This window comes from Cryptomeria japonica, chromosome 7 (genome assembly GCF_030272615.1).
Source record: "Cryptomeria japonica chromosome 7, Sugi_1.0, whole genome shotgun sequence".
Lineage (NCBI taxonomy): Eukaryota > Viridiplantae > Streptophyta > Pinopsida > Cupressales > Cupressaceae > Cryptomeria > Cryptomeria japonica.
Window position 1 is genome coordinate 469594731 of NC_081411.1, and position 19046 is coordinate 469613776.

At 38.7% G+C, this 19046-nt stretch overlaps 1 long non-coding RNA gene across 1 annotated transcript; it reads left to right on the top strand.

Annotated features, from left to right (window-relative positions):
* The first annotated feature begins 200 nt into the window (after positions 1–200).
* LOC131065725 (uncharacterized) lies at positions 201–3707 on the top strand. Its single transcript, XR_009111464.2, has 2 exons — positions 201–446; positions 3310–3707. It is a non-coding gene; the product is annotated as an uncharacterized LOC131065725 (long non-coding RNA).
* Positions 3708–19046: the final 15339 nt, after the last annotated feature.

Below are 19046 nucleotides of genomic sequence, written 5' to 3' on the forward strand. Positions count from 1 at the left end.
CCCTTATTTTGCATTTCAAAATATCATTTAATTTAGAGTGATTTAAAAATATCACCTAAATAAATGATTTACAATCTTCTTATAATGCAAAAAAAAGATATACGTGAAACCCTAAGGCTAAGTCCTAGAAGAGTGTTAAAACACCTCAAATATCTACTAGGCATAAAAATAATGCCACAACATACATGGAGGATAATTATTTTTTCAAGATAAAATAAAGGCAACAATAAAGATGCCTTTCCTCTCACGGGTTCGTAGGGTTTTACAAACCCTGAAAAAAAAGAGACAAAGCTGAAAAAATAACCCATCTTTTATTTCATTCTTATTCTTTCTTCGAATTTACTGGAAACTTCTAGAAGAAAGGGGGGCCGCCATGCTAAAACTAGGGTTTCTTTGTTACACTGGATTTTCAACCTAGAAACTCTTCAAAATGGCCTCCAACGTAGGTAATGGCTTCTTGTGCTAATCTGTGTCATATACATGGTGATTATGTGTGTTGTTGTTTCATTTATTTGCTTCCTCCTTCCTCTCTGCCGCCACTGGGAAAACCCTAGGCCTTGAAGATTTGTTGAGAATCTCTGTGGGAAATTGCAAGGAAAGCTCTTTTAGACTTAGATCTTTACTCTCTTTATGCTAATATTGCTATTCTCTGTGGATTCCATGAGTATTCAACTGTTGTGTATTTCATGGCTGAGACTTCATACGATGATTTTGACAGATCATTGTAATGGCTGCTATTATGGTTCTGGATAGGACACTCCCTTTTTATTTTCTTGTCTTTTCTCCTGTATATTTACCTTTATTGCTTGAAGTTGTAAGTGAATGTCTATCTCTGTGAAGAACAAACAAACCCATAGCTGAGCATGTTTGTTTTGTGATTCAAGATGCATTCACTGTTTCACTATTTTTCAATATAGTGCTTTGAAACAAACCACAACTTCTCTCAAGTATCCAAATGGGTGACTGTGTAATCTTCCTTCCTGAGTATAAAGCTGACTTTACTTTCTATCTACAAAATGCTCCATCACATATTTTCTCTCCAATTGCTTGTGGTTAAGGCTCTTGATTCTGTGTTCAAGACTAGGGACTATTACTATTCTAATAACTCTTCCATAAAGGCAACACTAATTTCTCTCTTACTGCTATTTCTTGAACTTCTATCACAGAATGACATGACTTTCATGAAGGTATATTGTTCTATGAGGAGGGGTATTTGGTTGAAACAGTGTCATCGAACAATTACCTGACCATTTTCTGGCTTCAAACTGCATGGAGCTTCTTCTCAATTCTCATTATCATTTGTTCACTCTTGTGCCTTTAATTGGATTGTAAAAAAAAAACCACCTTCCCGACTACAAGTTCATGATTATCACCTCTGACATTTTATGCCTATTAGGACTACAGTTCATTCGCTATGACAGTAAAATAATTTACTATAATTTGTGCTCGATGGCCTTATTCTCCCGAGTACACTATCCTTAATGGATGTATGTTGAGTCATTGGTGGTGTATTGGACTAAGAGTATTATCTTTGAGTTCCTCAAACTCTGAGAGTCATAAGACGCTATATTTCTTGAAGATGAACTAATGAATAATGCTTTGTTAGGCTGATCATTGATAGTTTTGGGCTTTATGATTCTTTGTTCTATTTATGATTGATCACTATCCAAACCTTATCACTGTTTATTCATTGATTGCATGATACTTTGACTTTGATGACTGCATATTCTTTATCAATCATGACTGAGATTATTGAGTTTATGTTCTGATCTTCACACCTTGACTGTATCATATTACAATGTTGCTCATGACCATATGTTTCTTGCTTGTTCACCATTGTATATTGATCAAAGCTACTCTAGTCTCCGTGAGTGCTCATGATTGACTGTGCTTGGGTAGCTCAGGGTTTAATCCTACCATAAACCTGCCTTATGAAGGTACACTTTGTATGTTGTCCTTAATTCCTATAGCCCAATTTTGATATATGGAAGCATCATCCTCAAGTTTGTTGGTATCTCTGTATAGGCCTTTCAGTTCTCTTTTCATTGATGCATTCAGGTACTACATTATATGACCATTGACAATGACTTCCCTGAATGTCACTGTGCAAGCATTAAGTCTGTATGATCTAGAACTGATCAATACTGCTTTGATTTTTATGTATAGCTCCATGGTATGAGACTATCATTTCGTACACTGAGATTCCTTGTCTTTGCAAATAGTCTTTAAACCCTACCTTATGTCCTTAATCTAGAAATAACCTTGTTGTAGATGTTATGAGAGATCTCTGTGTATTTTGAAATGCTGCAATACATGGTTATCCTCAAACTGTGATTGTATTCTCATATCTATTTTGTCATAGTAGTAAGGACTTTATGATGGTTGTCAAATGATATCTTTAGATCACTGTAACTTATTGTGACTTCCTTACAACTTTTGATTCTTATGGACTATGGTTTCCTTATATTGAACTGTAAACTTGTTCACATGAGATGCTGCTAGCTTTGAGACACCTTGCTCATTGTTTGCTTGATACTTGAGGCTACTATCACTGTTAAGATCCAAACTTGCATTTCAAACAGGTCAGATCCAAACTTGCATTTCAAACAGGTCACTGTCCTCTGTGATTATCGTATTTCTGATATTGTATTTCTGATATTTTATTGTTATTGGCACAAATACTAAAGTTGTTCTCTCTGGTTAGGAACACTATTTCAACTACAGTCTTGGTCCCATCACTTGGGTGATCACAATATAAGATGCAATTTGGAGTCTCTCATAAATGGTTTTATATAGTAAGCTTAGGAAAGTCTAGAAAACTTTCAGTTATGGGTTCACTAAACTTTCTTCAGCTTACTACACAACCCACTATGACACAAACATAAAATGATTCATTTTCAATTGTTGATTTGATTGAAACAAAAGGTTTCATGTGAGGTATACATATCCCTTTAATTCTCCATTATAATCTGATTGGACTCTTCAATGATGATGCATTGATTCTTTTCCCTCCTGATTGATGACCTGAGATATTAGCTCCTTTTATTCCTAAAACTCATAAGTTTTGTCATCTTTTGATTTATATGATTTGATGGTAATGATATGTTAAAGTTTGACAATATGCATTTTAGATGTTAACTGAACCCATTAAATCGTGTTTTGTCTTTGTAGTTTATTCTTGCAGCCATGTGATTTATTCCTGTTGCCATACAGATTGTCATAGGCGATATCATGTGTGAAATTAATATATGTTTTGATTAATTAAAATAGATATGTATATGCTTGTATGTTCTCTCTTTTCAATTGCAGGAATAAATGAGATGCCCGATGGCGGTTTGAGATATTCAAGGAGGCAACTAAAAGTTCAAATCAGCGAAGAGGATAATGAGCTTAAGGAACGACAGAAGAGGAGTAGGCGCACAAAACTCATTTATGTTTGACTCTAGTGGGCATCAATCTTGTAATACCACCACATTATGTTTTGGTTGTGGTTTGGTTTAGATCCACATTTCTAGTGGCTTAACTTTGACTGTTTTCCTTCATGAATGTTATTCGCCTCTTTTCATCGGCGTGATCTTAATTGTAGGAAGTTGTTGTTTTCTTTTAAATAAGTGTCTCCATCTCTTTTATAGGTAAGAAGAAAAGAAGAGGGAAAAAGAGCAGAAGATTTAGAAATAAAATTGCAGAGTGTTTTGAGTTTCTTTTCATTCTGAATATTGAGTTTCTTTTCATTCTGAATAATGTATTGACTTTTGAGAAACAATGAATAAAGTTATGTTATTCTGAGCACTTAGAGTTATTTTGGAAGCACTCATCCAAGGGGGCCCACTTGGTGAGTGTTACTGTACCTTTGTTAAATTTAGTTTTCTTCTTTCGCTGCAGTAGATGTTCGTACATTGATTGTTCCCGCAACCATTGGAAACAAATCCATTGATTGTTCCTGCAACCAAAGCAAAAAGAGTAATTTCTATTTGACAGTTTTGGGCTTAGTTAGTATTTATTGAGTAAGATTTATGTTAATGCAGAGTTTTCTTGTAGCCATTCAGTTGTTTTTATTCTTGCTTACTTTTCCCGCATAGATTTTAGTTGCTGCAGTAATGCAGGGTAGCTATCACAAGAACTTAGTGCATATATAGTGCAGACCCATTTCAAGTAATACGTCCCTGGGTTGACAATCAAATGAACTCCAGCTATGGAGATAGTAACTTCACAAAGTGAATGTCCAAACTTCGGGTTGAGACTTTAACTATAGTTATTATTCCTAGGGATGGTGTCAAACTAAGAACCTGTTGTGGTTATTATCTTTTTAGTTTTTAGTTTAGTTGTTTTTGATAGCTCTGATTGTTTTAAGTAATTCTTATGAACCTGCATGCATCGGCAAAGAAGAGATTATCAAAGTAGATTCCTCCCCAGTCATCCTAATCATGCAGGAATTGATCCATATGACCCCCCAAATGTAAATACTTTTTTTGAACTTTATCAAATCCCAAAAAATTTGAACCATCCTGAATTTGAATTTCCTAAAAACAACCTCCATTTTATCTTTGGACCTCCCAAAGAGGAACTTCATTTAGTGAATTCTCCTAAAAGTCCAATGCGAGGAAATCCACCTCCTAGTGGGAATAATCCACCCCCACCCGTGGCACCAACATTTGAGTTCCCTATCTCTGACCAGCATGATAATGTTAATCTCAAGAACATTTCAGCTTCTTCTCTCCCTAAATTCTATGGATTAGTGACAGAGGACTCAGACACATTCTTGTTTGAGTTTGATGTTCTTTATAGGAGTTTTGATTATACTACAGATGCCCATAGATTCAAAATATTTCCTGTCACTTTGAAAGAATCATCTTTAAGATGGTTTATGAGTCTAGGGAGTAGCACAATCACTACATGGGATGGGATGAGATGAAATGATTATTTCTCACAAAATACAAGGATTATTGTAGAGGCACCGATCGCCATGGGGATGATATTTTTAAAATGACACAAAAATAAAATGAGAGTCTTGAAGATTATCTGGAGAGGTTTCTATTTAGTGTCAAAAAGTCCAAGCATAACACTCTAAATGAAGATTCTCTCAAGATGATATTTTTGTGAGGAATCAGTGATGAATGCATAGATGCTTTGGATTTTATGGGAGGAGGTGACATAACACAATCCACATGGAATGACATTGGACAAATTTGTCAGAAGTATTCTAGATCTGCTTCGAAGAAAAATAGGCATTTCAAGCCAGGATTTTCTTCATCAACATATGGTAATGGAGTTTCTAGAATGAAACTTAGCCATTTGTTGGAGGACTTTAAGGAGGATATCATTAATAATATGGCTACTCAACTGGACACACTCTCAGCTAAGAAGAAGCATGAGGAAGCTGATGCAGTTCTTGCAGAATTATACCCTCATTGTAGACAAAGGAAAAGAGACTGCAGATGTAAAATGGTTGCAAATCTTGAAGTCCTTAACTTCAAGACAATACAAGGTGATGATGAACAAGTTTTCTATGTTGCTCAAAGAAGGCCAAATTTTTCAAGACAAGGTATACCTCCTGATCCACTTTCTTTTTCTGGTTATAGTGGAAATTCCTATGCACCAAATAATCAATGGCAATCTCCATATGCTCAAAACTTTGGTAGTTATCCCAATTGGTATGGTCCTGAAGGCCAAGGGCAACATTTTGCCAGTCAAACTCCACAGTGGCAGCAGCCACAAGGAAATTGGTCTCGACCTTGGGGATCATGGCAGCAATTTTGAGGAAATTGGAAACTTGCTCCTCAATGGAGGGGGAGTCGGCCATAGATAAATCAGTCTTCTGGATATTAGCAGCCTATGCAACAACCACAACCACCTGCACTGAATCCTACTAGCAAATCATAGTTGCCCACTCAACCATCAGCCATACACAGTTGCCCACTCAACCAATATTAAATCCTACTAGCAAATCTTAGCAACAACAAGAAGTTTATTCAACTGATCCTAATCAATACCCGACCTATTCTCTATCTATAAGTGATATTCACCTTAAATCTGGGACAACTTTGCCTAATCCGTCCCCTCTAGTTATAACTGAAATACCCAAATAACAAGAAATCTCTGGTCCAATAGTTCCAATACCTCAAAATCAGCAACTACCCCCATTTCTTCAGAGGTTGCAAGAAAAAGATATTTTTCTAGAACAGGAACAAAGTTTTTATATTATAGATCAACTGAAACACGTATGTGTTAAAATTGCATTGTTACAAGCTATAAAGGATGTCCCTGTATACATTAAGGCACATAGGGAAGCATGTCTAAAGAAGCCTAGAAGAAAGAAAAAAGATCCACAAACAATGCATGTAATGGGTCAATTCGTTGATATTATGTTAGGAAAAGTTTCAATTCCTAAGTACGCTGATTTTGGTAGCCCTGTTATGAATATAGTCATCAATGGCACTCAGATAAATAATTCTTTGATATATTTAGGAGCAACCATTAATGTTGTGACAAGGGATATTATGCAGTGGCTTGAAATAGTTAGTCTCATACCTACACCTGCAGTCCTACAACTTGTTGATAGTTCTACAGTTCGACTTGATGGTATGATTGAAGATATAGTTGTTGCTTTGGATTCTTGGGAATACCCTGCAGACTTTATGATCCTGTCTCCTAAGGCCGCATTGGGAGGATATCCAGTGATCTTGGGAAGACCTTGGCTTGCTACAACTGATGCATATATTGGAGGTCGGTTAGGGGATATGACTTATCTCAGATGGAAATACTACCAAAACATTCGCTCTGTATTCTCCTGCTCAACCCCAATTTGATCAACAACCAGCCGTTTGGCCTAACTTGGGAGAAGAATTTGAAGAAGGTGTTGACTCTATCAATCACCTTATGATGATTAATAAAGGACCATTTATCCAAATTCATGATGATGACTCAATTCTTTATAAAATTCTGGTAAATAAGTTAAGACAAGAGAAGCAGTCGCAGGAGTTAGTATCAAATATTTCAGATTCAGACTTTCCTGCAATCACTGATATTTTGCATATTATTGCCGCAGGAAGTATGCATTTCTATTTTTTTTGATGTATCTCAGATTGATCTTACTATCAAAGTGGAAGTTGATTCAAACAAATATTTGAATATCAATGGTAAGCTTACATGAATTCAAAGGGTAGCACTTGTGGACTTGCTCAAATGTCATAAACATGCTTTTGCATGGGATTACAAGGATATGCATGGAATTGATACTATAATTTGTACCCACCGTATTTACATAAAAGAAGACTGTAGACCACTTAGACAGCCACAAAGAATAATCAATCCTACATTAAGAGAAATAGTTAAAGAAAAATTGCAAAAATTGTTAAATGCTAGATTTATCTATCCTATTTCAGATAGTCAATGGGTATCACCTTTAGTGATAGTTCCCAAGAAAAGAGGAAAATGACGGGTATGTGTGGATTATAGAGCTTTGAACTTGGTAACTAGAAAGAATCATTTTCCATCACCATTTGTGGATCAGGTATTAGACTCTTTGGCAGAGAAGCAACATTTCTCATTTCTTGATGGATTCAGTGGCTACAACCAGATTTAAATTGCCCCAGAGGATCAAGAAAAGACTACATTTACTTGTCCTTAGGGAACATATGCATATTTTGCTTTTCCTCTTGGATTATGTAATGCTCCAACTACTTTTGAAAGAGCAGTGATAAGCATATTCTCAGATATTTCTCAGGACAGCATGAAAATTTATATGGATGATTTTACAACCTATGGTTCAAAATTTGAAGAAGCATTAGAGAACCTAAAGAAAGTTTTACAACGGTGTGAAGACTATAATTTATCATTGAATAGTGAAAAGTGCTTCATGATGATGCAGGAAGGTATAGTTCTGTTAGTAAACAGATTTGTCCCTTTTTAAAATGATCAATTTTGAACTCTGTCGCCTTCTTTTAAGGACAAGTGTTTCACTAAACAGTTGGATAAGTGTCGTATAAATCACTTCCCTCTGAATTTTCAATAGGTATAGCTCCCTATCTCAGTTTTTCAAGGAATGATTTTAACTAATTTAATTTGAGTAGTAGCTTTTAACCCGAAAGCATGTAAGGATGCCTACTTCATTCTTGGATGAGAGGCCGATATTGCACACATGTTTCTTTAAAGGAGAAAGCAATCTTTTCTATCTTTTCAATACAAGAGATGATAGCAACTGAATCAAAGTTTAGTATGCCATTTCCACATGTTTAATAAAGAATGAACAGATTAAGACAACCAAATCTGTTCTCAAACACGAATATTTTCTAAAAGAAAACAAACACTCAAAGGAAGGAATATCAAAAGAATAATAATTTTCTGCAATGGAAAGATCGTTACTATTATTTTATTAGATCAGCATATGCAAAGATATGTATCTATACAGATTCAATACCCACAGATTTTCCTTCTCCCAAGAACAGTATGATCATTGTAGATATATATATATTCTTATGCAACAAAGGCACGATAATACATGTATAAATATTTTTCTATTCCAAATTTAGTAGTCTGATTCCTCCTTCCACAAAATAGAAAATTCACAAAAACAGAAGGAAAAACAAAAATTAACCAAAAATTGGTCACCAAAACTAACCCCTACTCTATCTGTCTTTTCTTAATTTATAGTTGTATATGGTGAAAATGGATAACAATAATAACAATATTGAAAGGCTAAATGAATTCAACCACAAAACCTTAGCCTAACAATCAACAAAGATCCACCATAACATATGAAGATTACCTAAAACAATGCCAATCAAATGAAATCACAAAGATTATACCATCACATGTCCAATAGGGTTTTGATCTCCATTCTTCCTATCTCCATTGATCTTGTTTGAAATATTTGCTCTCAGATTTTATATGCACAAGAGCTCAACAAAGAACGGAATGTGGTTGCAAGTAGGATCGTAGTGTAGTCAATTGATCAAGTAGTTAGGGTTTGATAATGGGGGAAGCATCTCCTGATATAAAAGACACTATATGAAATGGAGAGATAAGATTGACAGGTGTAAAAGGAGGTCGGCTATGATTAGAGGGTAGGTAAAAGAAATAATAAAATAATGAAAGGGGTAGGTAGTGTATGAATTAAGAGATGAATGAGATGTGTCATGGGTAGAAAAGGTTAATGAATTAATTAAATAAATAAAGATTTATTTAATTAATAGAAGAAGTAGGATAATTAAATAAATAAGAATATTTAATTTAGGAAAAGGATAATTTAAATAAATAAATGTATTTATTTAAATGAGAAATAAGGCTAGAAGAGGATAAATGAATTAATTAAATAAATAAGGATTTATTTAATTAATAGAAGAATTAGGTTTAGATAATTAAATAAATAAAATTAGACTGGACAATTTTAGGTGTCTACATTTTGCCCCTCTTTGAGACAATGCGGCTTGTCGCGTTGTTTCAAAGAAGATAAGATGAACTGATACAGAGTTGCCCTAGAATGGGAATGATATGCCCCCTCGAGAGATTGGATGAAAATGTCTGAAAAGATTGCAAACAATCTCTCGATAAGAAAGAAAAGGCTAGAATGGATTGACCGGATAAAGTGACAAAGTCACGGGATAATGAAGACTGACTCGGAAAATGAAGGCGAGGGCTAGGGTAGGCTATAAGATAGACCACGAGGGAAAATACATTCTCATTGTCATCTACACATCCACGAGAGCATATTGCAGAGCGAGAATAGAGCAGGAGCAGTCAGCAGCGATGACTTTTATCACAGATTCGACCGCGTTCACCGATTTCAGAGGCCAGTAGAGGCAGGAGGGCCGGTAAGTACCACCAAACTTCCTCGTACTTTGACGCATTTAATTTTGTCATTAATGCATGTCGAATAGGGTAATAAATGCACTTAGACTAGGGTCCAAAAAGTGTCAAAAAATGTCCAGGCGCGTCTGTGTTTGGACCCGCGTCTACGTCAATTGCGGCCGCGTCTGTGCTGTTCAGGCGCGTTTGTGCCAAGAAGGCACGTCTATGTTAACTAGGCGCGTCTATGCAGAGCATAGGCACATCTGTGTCAGGCAGGCGCATCTGTGTTGTTCAGGCGTGTCTATGCAGTCTTTGAGCGCGTTTATGTCATGTAAGCGCGTTTGCGTTTGAAAAGTATGAGTTTGCATCTTCCAGGTCAAATCGGCAGTTCTGTGATGAACATATGCTGTCGATTGGATAAGCTGCTGAGGGGATACACTCAAGCAGGTCCTCTAAGAAGACTATGATAGATCAAGGCACTTTGTGATGAACAGTGAGTACCAAGATAGAGTACTTTGTGATGAACAGGGAGTACTGAAATATGAGCAGCACTTTGTGATGAACAGGGAGTGCAAATGTGAGTAACACTTTGTGATGAACAGGGAGTGTCACACACGTAGTACTTTGTGATGAACAAGGAGTACCACTAGGATAAATAGCAACACTTTGTGATGAACAACGAGTGTCACTAGGGTAGATAGCCATATGCATTTAGATAAAAAGTAGCATTTTATGATAAACAGTGAATGCCACTATAACTGACATGATTGAGTTGTTTGACTGCAGGAGTATTTGCCGATGCTAGAGTCACGGGAGAGATTCCCGTCGACGCAGAGGTTGCGACCTGAGTTGACAGCCGAGGACAGAGCCGCTATCGAGGAGATGGGTTTGAGACATGTGCTGTATGTGCCTGAGTTTTGGGTGAACATGGGACTACTGATTATGCTGGCTGAGAGATGGCACTTTGAGACGTGCAAGTTTCATCTGCCGATGGGTGAGATGATAGTCACCCTAGAGGATGTGTACAGGATTATGAGGATACCGATCGATGGGGAGCTGATCCCATACGATCAAGGTGGCGACAGAGAGGCCCTAAGATGAGTATTCCAAGACCCTGGACTGGAGATGAGGGCAGGACATGTGGCATGGGACACCATGACAGCCACCGAGTTAGCATTGCCAGTGGTGATCAGAGGAGCTATCAGTGGTTTCCTGTGTCCGGACAGGGCGACACGGGGTTTGGCTATGGGCTGGGGAGGAGCACTGGAGACGCTGGTGACACAGCATACCAGATATGCCTGGGGACCATGTGTGTTGGCCCACTTGTATTATGAGCTTCATCAGTTTGTTTATCATGGGTCAGTGGGATTGGGTTGCGGAGTTACCTTGCTGCAGGTATGGGCTTACGAGCATCTGCCGGTTACTCGACCGATACACTTCAGGGGCAGAGGTTATGGACGCAGCTTTGTGCATTTATATGGTATGATCACATCGCAACCACAGATTGGCAGGCTAGAGCATTGGCGACGGGTGATTGATGACATTGATGAGGTCATATGGCGACCATATCTGGGTTGCGAGCAGTGGGAGGATGACGCAGTTGAGCTTCCCTACACCTTCCGGAGCAGGTATTTGATTGGGCGGACGCCCTATGTGCTGGAGAGGTAGCTGGTAGACAGGATTGGCCGACAGTTTGGCCGGATTCAGAGGATTCCACGAGGCTCAGGCATGTATGCCTGCACAGTGAGAGATCAGGCACAGTTTGGGCCGTTGCTGTCGTATGATCAGGCAGTGACACAGTTAGTGGAGATGATACCTCTACCCTGGGACATGTGGCCAGAGATCGAGGACGCCGGTATGGATGTCGAGTATACAACTTATTAGGCAGAGCATCCGTTCCCACGGTTGACAGATCCAGGAGAGGCACTGGAGGGAGATGGTGGGGGAGATGATGATGATGGTGGAGGTGATGGGGGCCGAGGCCGACGGAGGAGGAGGGGAGTAGTTGGAGAGAGGAGGATTGCACCTTGGAGGGAGGGTGGTGAGGAGAGGCAGGCTCGGGTGGTGAGGGCTTGCGGTGGATTGCCGCTATAGGTACCAGCAGCACAGGGTCCTGGACAGGTACAGGCACAGGGACAGGGACAGGGACAGAGACAGGGATCAGTACAGGTACCAGTACAGGTACAGGTACAGGCACAGGGGGAGCCACAGGCAGAGGCAGAGGGGGATGACCCGGTGGAGGCCGAGTTGCTAGATCTGAGGGAGATCTGTCAGGGCTAGGCAAATGAGATCCAGGAGTTGGAGAGGGAGAGGGATCGGCTGAGGACGAGGCTCAGGGATACTGAGCGGGAGCGAGATCAGGCTATCCAGCGCTACACAGAGGCTGAGGCAGCACTGAGGGCAGGGAGACAGGCAGCTGAGGACACAAGGGTAGGATATGCTTATGTCCTGCAGGCAGGAGAGGAGATTGCCTACTGGCGAGATCTCTACTATGGTGTAGTGCCAGCAGATCAGCGGGCGAGGAGCTTCCATAGACCGTCGCGTACAGCGACAGCTACGGGAGGGAGCCAGAGGAGACAGGCATCGAGTGGTGGGGTTATGGGTCCTCCACCACCACCAGATAGAGGAGATAGGAGGGATGATCTTGGGGTGGGTCCTTCAGGGGCTCAGATTCCACCGAGGCCAGGCGGCTCTAAGGGAGGCAGTTCATCATAGCCTTAGAGGGCTCCCTATGTATCAGTTTTGTACCATTTTGTATTGTAGACACCCGAGGGTGCTTTTGTAGCCATTTGACATCATTGTATCATGACACTTTTGATTATATATATGAGATGATTCATCTTTGCGGCAGTTATATGCATGTGTACCTATGTGATGAGATGTTCTTATGATGCTTATGATATGGATGCAAATATGTATGTAATGCAATATTTTTGTTCTTTTATGTTTTTAAATGTTATGCCAATGCAAATGTAAATGTATGAAGTGCAGATGAATATGATAATGTAAATGATTATTGTGCTAACAGGTGTTGTGTGCAGGATGTGATGCAGTTGTGATATCTATATGTATGTATGAAATGCTTATATGTGGTAATGTAGGTGCAACTACATGAAATGCAAATGTTTTTTGTGTGTCATTATACTCAGTCATGTGATAGTAGACTACGCGGACTCGAGAAGGATGATGGAAGTCAATCAAGAAAGGGGGATGGAAGACAGAAGATATGAAAGTGAAAGAGCTTCTTGTGCGTTATCATCATTGAGTTTTATTATGGCAAGTAGGTTATGACAATTGAGGCATATGTTCGACCCAGAAAGTCATTGTACCTGTTTGCATGGAGATAAGACAGTCACAAACAAGGAATGCCCCAGTTCATACTAGACTCACAGTGTCCTCATATCCTTGGACAAGTCATAGCATTACTAAGAGACAATCCATAGATAGCAAATACAAATAGGTGACGATACCCCATCCTCGCCTTTCTAGTCAAAGACATCTTGGAGATAGAATCTCTAATCAAAGACATCCCGGAAAAGCTAAAAGACATGTCACCAAAAAAGATAAAATCAAAAGAAAACCAAGACTCGACACCAACATCCACTGTAGTTCTCAAGTTTAGTGTCGCTTGTCACTTGTATAAGTCTTATTTGATTGTGGTCACAATGTTTACTTTCACAGAAAGGATAGATAGCATTGAACCATAATGTTGTCTGAGTCTGTTGAAAGATTTGATTTGTTGAAGCCCATTGTTGCTGCTGTGTCTCATCTAAAACTGATTGAATCTATGAAACTGATACTTTATTGCGGAGAAGACGAAACTTTATTGCGGATCTGTGATGCAAATGTTGCTTTATTGCGGATTGTGCGTGGATAGATTGAAGGAAGCTGGAAGAAACTATGCTCCTCAAAACATGTGATGTTCTTAGTTCCACACCCATCACTAGACGTAGGATTTGTCTTAGCCACATATAGGATCTGATTTATTATGGATGGAAAGGGAGGTGAAAAGGGAGGTTTATTATGAATGGCTAACCAATCTTGGGTAGATCAATAACAAGCCATGATGGGAATGGGTAAGTTTATTATGAACGAATAGGTTGTGAGTGTGTGCAAAGTGAAATGATGAAAGAGAATCCTGAAGGAGGGAGGAGCAATGTCTCTACGCATGGCACTGGTGACCCAGTTTTCACCATGGTACTTGCCCAGGGCGCCACCGAAGTGGTTTTCACCGTTGGACGAAATTATTTCTCTTTACTTTTTTCGATTCATCAATGTTTTTTGTGTCATAAGGCGCTTGTTTGCCAGGTTTTCACCAAGTAACGATTTTTTTGTTTTATAAATTTTTTGTATTTTTGAATTTTTTGATTTTTTTGTATTTTTTGAATTAGGATATTCTGACGAGCTATGTGTAGAACCTGCGAAGGTGCAGGCTGTTGATAGGATCCTCCAAAGGTTCACCTTCTGTAGTTGAGAGCTGATATGCACCAGATCCATATGCTGCTGTAATAATGTAAGGACCAAGCCAGTTTGGTTCGAACTTGTGCTTCTTCTCTTTGTCTTGCTGATTTTTAGGATTTTCTCTGAGAACTAAGTCACCCACCTCAAATGTGCGAGGCTTGACTTTATAATTGTAACTGCATTGTTCCTTGACTGAATGATGTGTAGCTTGAGTGTCTGTCTTCCTTGATAAAAGAATTGAGATAGAATTACTAGTGTGTGGACTACATAGGCCCGTATGTGTGTCACCTAAAGAAGTTTGGGCATTTCTGATAACAAAGTCCTTTGAGGAAGCTCCATTAAAGGTCCATGATGTATCGCCAGAAGGGAATGGATGTGTGGAACAAGTGGATGAGTGATGAAGGCTTATGATTGTGAAAAGAAGTGAAAGTAGGATAGCATGATGGAGACTTAGGATCAACAAGTATGCTTTTTGATTCAAAATTTTAGAACTTTTGCTCCCAGTTATTTTGATATTAGGGGAGATCAACTCTTGTTCTTTTTGGTTTATAGGATTTTTATCCTTGACTTTTATTTTTGCAGAGTCCAATAGCTTTTGATTTTGATTTGGACTAAAGGACTTATCTTTATTATTGACTTTTATATTTTTATTTTCAAAGCTTGATTCTTGATCCCCAACGACTAAGGGCTTTTGTGATTCTTGTTGATCCAAGTCTGGAAGTGGAGTGGAAATGGAATGAGTGGATGATATGGTAAAGCTATGTGAGTTATCAAGAGGGTTAGCGATAGACTCAATAGATTCTTTGTTGGAACCACTCTTAGGACTATTGATATCAAGAGTTGCTTGCACCACTAGAGGAGATTTGCATTCAGACTTAGTAGCCACAACACTAGATGGTTCATACCCAATTCCTTGGCATTGCAACTTGTTTGTAGACTGTTCCTGTTGACTGAATACCTTAGGAGATAATGGGAGTTGGTCAACATGAAATATATACTCACCACATCCTAGGTCTTTAATCTTGAACTTTTCTTTTAGCTCTGCTTGTTTGGATGTAGAAGCTTTTAAGGATTCAGGATCCACGTATGCCGATGAAGGAACAACTTCTCGATTGACTGGTATTGTTATTTCTGATCTAGGTCACATATTGTTGCAATATATGAATGGATTTGGGTCAGCATTAACTGTTATTTCAACTCCATTGTGAGGAAACTTAATGCATTGGTGATATGTAGACGGGATTGCCCTCATTTCATGAATCCAAGGACGTCCTAGCAATATATTATAAGTGGGATTTAAATCCAGGACTTGACAGACCACATCCTTTGTAACTGGCCCAACTCTGAGAGGTAAGATGACTGTACCCTTGGATGAACGCTCTTCATCATCATATGCTTTAATGGTGATTTTGTTTGTAGAATTCACAGCTTTGTCAGAATATCCCAATTGTTTAATAGTGTTCAATGTACAAATGTTTAGACCTGCTCCTCCATCTATCAGGACTCGTTTGATTCTATGTTTGTGTATGAAGGCTTCAATGTGTAATGGTGCATTATGTGGCTGATTTACAGAGGCGTCATCGACTTCTATGAATGTAAGGGAGTGTGGAATGGAAAGGTATCCCACCATGGCTTGAAACTGGTCCACGTTCAGATCAGTAGGAACGACAGTGTCTCTCAAAATTTTGTCAAGAATAGCCTTATGTGCGGGGGATATGCGTAGGAGCTCAAGAGTGGAGATGAGCATGGGTGTCTTCCCTAACTGTTCTACAAGGTCATACTTAGGTTTGGTTGATGAAGAAGCAGTGTTTTTAGTTGGAGCACCTTGCAAAGTTATTTTACCTCGGTGGGTTGTAACATGACATTCAGAGGTAGGTTCAGAAGAAGATCCAACACCTTTTAGGACAATCCTGGGTCTCCGGGTAGAATTCTCAGACGTTTTATCCTTGATGATAATGGTAGAGACATAATTGTCCATCGATATGTGATTGATAGTTGAATCATAGTTATAGGATGCTCTGGTATAGTTGGTTTGATCCTCTGTGTCTTGAACTTTTCCCTTGTCATGCTTTGGGAATGGTTCCTTAAACATTTCATGTTCTTGATTGGACGAGTGTCCCTCAATCTCAATATCACCTCTATCAATGAGATCTTGTATGATGTTCTTCAATCGATGACAATTTCCTGTCTTATGACCCTTGCTCTTATGAAATTCACAATACTCATCATCATTCCACCAATTTGGTTTGACCTTTGGTTCATATGGCGGGAAATCTGGAATTGTGATCACCTTGTTTGCCACTAACTTCTTGAAAACCGACTCAAGTGGTTCTCCCAATGAGGTATACTTCCTTCGTGATCTAGAAGTTGTTTGAGTATTCACTTGATTGTTTGTAAAACTTGATCTAGAAAAAATGAATTTGGGTCGCACTGTGTTGGCATCAACAACACCATCATTGACTTGTCTTTTCCTTTAAAGTCATCTTTGTTTTCCTTGAATATCTTAATGACTCCTTGTTCAATTAGGACATTTTCTGTCGCTAAGCCTTTTTCAATAACGTCTTTGAAGGTGGACAAACAAGCTTTTCTTAGGTCATAACCAATCTCTTTGTTAACATTTTGGGTGAACATTTCTACCATTTGTTTTTGTGGAATTTCACAAGAGCATCTGCTGGCTAGATTTCTCCATCTTTGTAAAAATGATGCAAAAGACTCTCCCTCTTTTTGCTTGGTGTTGCACAAAGTAGTAACTGATATGTCTGTCTCTATATTGTAGGAGAAATGTTGGATAAATGCCTCTGCTAGATCACCTCAGAACTTAATTCCAGATGGAAGTTGGGAGAACCATTCCATAGCTTGATCACCTAAGCTTTGTGGGAATAATCTCATCAAATATGTCTCTTCTGCTGCTACCTCAATGCAAACTGTGAAAAATTGTCTTATGTGTGCCTTAGGATCCCCTTTTCCTCTATACTTATCAAATTTAGGCATCACAAAGTGTGTAGGAAAAGGAGGCATTGGAATGCTCTTGTCAAATGGATAAGGACATATGTCTTTCATTGTGTATGTTGGCTTCGGTGTATTTATGTCCTCCATTTTCTTTTGTAAATCCCTGATTTGTTGTTCCAAACTGCTCTTGGGTGGAGATCGACTTCTTGGACCATATCCTATGTTTGAGGTACCCATTGGAGGAAGAGCATGTTGCATATATGGATGGTATTGATCATACACATGTTCATATGGAGGAGGTCTATAATGATGTTGCATATGTGGACCACTTGGTATAGATTCATGTTGAGGAACACCATATCTATTTTGTGCATGTATACCATATTCTACAGGCATGTCATGTTCCATTGTGTTGCCCCCAAATTTGACATGAGGTTTCCTTGTGTCCAAATTTTGAGCATGCCTTTGAAGATCCCATTGCTTTGGTGGTTGATCCTTAGCATTGGTATGTGATTGGGCATATTTTTCTCCATAAGACTTCCATAATGGTCTGCGAAGGTAAGTATCATATGTTTGACCATCTGTATGTGGGACCTCTGGTTTTTGAAGCAAAGCTGACGGTGATTCAGGTACCATATGTGGTCCTCTATTTCCTCCACTATTAGGTCTCCTTTGATCCATATTGGAGTGAGGTTGTTGCAAAGGTCTATGTTCCATTATTTGAGACATGTCAAAATCATGAGGTATCTTGGCTCCACTTTGTGCCATCATTTGTAAGAAGTATTGTCTATCCCTCCTCATTATTTCCTCAACCAATTGATTGAAATGGGGATTCATAATGGATTCTTCCACATCTGCTGAATGTACTCAAAAGTTGTCCACATTGTCATTGTGTGTAGCATTGTTGTTTATAGTGTCCATGTTCTCAACAGTTGGAATGTTTCTATAGACATCCATGTCAGGTAATGAAGTATGATTAGAATTGAAAAATATATCATTTTCATATTCATAAGAACTCATGTTTGCAGACTCTTGAGCCTCTTTAGTTTCTCTCCTAGATTTTTGAAGACGGGTTTCAACCATGAACTAGGTATTGACCAAGATGTGAGAGACTAGATGAAAAATGGAAAGAGTATGGAAGACCAAGAGTTGGATGGAATGTAAATGAATCTGAAGTGTACTTGCAATGTCCAAAGTGTAAGACCAAGTATGTATGTAGTAGAGTAGGTGTGACTTCCAAAGAGAGGATAGTTTCTCTTGATGAGGTAAGTTGACCTTGACTCCAAGTAAAACCAAATGAGACCCAAAGGTAAGAAACCTTGATGAGGGACCACTTAGCAAAGTGTTGTTGTATGTAGTGTGTTGACAAAGTATGATGAGGACAAGCAAGTGACCTTTTGACTCAAGTTTAGACAAATGTGAATGTAATGTAAGGTGTAAAGGAATGATGGATTTTGTGAGACCCAAAGACAAGTTGAATGCTAGATGAAAACTTGGAGAAACAACCTAGGAAGCTCAAGAATTCCGAAACTCATTGCTCTTGTTTGCTGGACTGTAAAATTTTTCCAATTTGTGAAGTTGTGACCAAATTTGAATGTTTGACTGTGTTTCGTGACAAGAGGATACAATGTTGATGAGGACTTAATGTTTGCAAGTGTTTAGACTCTCCAAGAAAAGTGTGTTGTTTGATGTAAAAATGTTTTGCATACACTTGAAGACACAAAAGACACAATGTTTTGCCGTTTGGTCTTGAATGGTTTGAATGTTTAAAATAAGTCAAGCACAATTCTTATGGCTGACCAAGACAATAGTTGTTGATCCCACATGAGGTTTTACCCCCGAGGCTACGC